The sequence below is a fragment of the Microtus oregoni genome, unplaced genomic scaffold (assembly GCF_018167655.1).
Source record: "Microtus oregoni isolate MIOR12 unplaced genomic scaffold, Mior012 000000F_ref0000247, whole genome shotgun sequence".
Taxonomy (NCBI): domain Eukaryota; kingdom Metazoa; phylum Chordata; class Mammalia; order Rodentia; family Cricetidae; genus Microtus; species Microtus oregoni.
Window position 1 is genome coordinate 60,148,529 of NW_024543059.1, and position 1,710 is coordinate 60,150,238.

The 1,710-nt window shown below is 41.1% G+C and overlaps 1 pseudogene; it reads left to right on the forward strand.

Moving 5' to 3' along the window:
• On the forward strand, positions 1-88 carry LOC121455301 (annotated as a pseudogene).
• The last annotated feature ends 1,622 nt before the right edge of the window (positions 89-1,710 follow it).

The window sequence follows — 1,710 nt, forward strand, 5'->3', positions numbered from 1 at the left end:
TTGCTTCAGCAGCAAGTTGAAAATGAGAAGATTAGCATGGCCCCTGCAGAAGGATGAGATGCAAATTCTTAAAGTATTCCATATCTAAAAAACAACACCAACAACAAAAAACCTCAAAAATGAACAACAAAACCCTTCAGGTCCTATTGTTGGTAAAGGTGCTTGATACCAAGGCAGACAACCTGATTTTTATCCTGGAACCTACAGGGTGGAAAGAGAGAACTGTCTCACACAACCTGTCCTCTGACCTCCACATGTGCAGAGTAATGCACACGTCACACATACACGTCACACACACACACACACACACACACACAAGTAAATACAATCTTAAGCCTTTACATTAATTTTCATAGTTCTCTATAAACCTAGTATAGAAAGTCAACTGCACAAATACATTATCCTTACATATATAATATATATAATCCTTATGTAATAGGGTGTAGAAAGCTATTAAAATACTAGGAATGACAAAGTTCTGAGGTCCGGTAAGAGAACATAAACCAATTCTTCTATCACCCAAAGGCTAAGATAAAATGATGGCCGTATCTTCTAGCATTTACACACAGAGGGACAGTGAGGCCAGCTCAGAATGGCTTATCTGATTTTTAAACTACAACAACCTCCTCTGAATATGACATGACACCCTCTTTCCCACGGGCTTTGCTTTTAGAATGAGTTCCCAGCTGCGAGTATATCCAGTGCTGCCCTGGATTAGGCCCACCTCCACCCAGGGGATAGCCCACTAGTCTGTCTGACAGTAAGTCAGCCATTCAGTATGTCTAATCAGACAGAAGTTATTCTCTGAGGAAGAAAGCTAGCCCGCAGTGAATAGGAACAGACCAGCATATCAGCACTCCCAGGGCACTAGACATTTTCTGGTAAACAAAAGGAAATTTGAAACATCGTGGTAAGGTAGTGGGGTATAGGATGCGAAAGGCGAGACAAATGAAAGCTTTGTGTGTGTTCGGTTTGCTGGCGTCCCAGGAAAGATTTGGGGAAATGGTGAGTCACCTGTGAATAAGTGGTTGATTAGACCACAGAGAGAAGGAAAAGAGCATGCTCATTCAGGAAGGCATGTGAGACCTGGATCCCACAGGTGAAAGATTACACTCATTGAAAATCAAGAGACCGCTCTCCTCCCGCTTCCACCCCCAAAAACCTCTTATGTGTTGCCTTTGTTTTCAGACAGAGCTCATGGAATATTACAGACATGTGAATAGTTGAAAGGGTGGAGAAAGATTTAAAAGTGAGACTAAATATAACAGGAGCTGCAGATTGATAGCAGGCAGAGGAACGGTTCAGTGATAGGAGAAAGATCAATGATACTCGAATGTGCAAAAGCCTGCGGGACATGCGATCAGGGTCTTTCAATAACTAAAATGTAAGGAGAGAAAAGAGGGAAGAGGAACTTACAGACTAAAAAGAGACACAAATGTATCAAATGGATACAATGTATGCACCTTATTTATTTGGATGTTAGTATAAATAAATAAGCATCTTAAAAAAAATCCACCCATGGGTATAGCTTCCCTGTGCCTGACAAAGAGCCTCAGGCAACTTATTCCTGGTAGAGGGAACGTCAGCCTGTCCCAGGCAGGAACTCCCTGACTTATCTAATACCAAGTGGTTAGCTGTGAAATCATTACATATATGTAGATGTCTATATACATTTATAGATAGATAAGTGTATGAATATGTAACAACAAT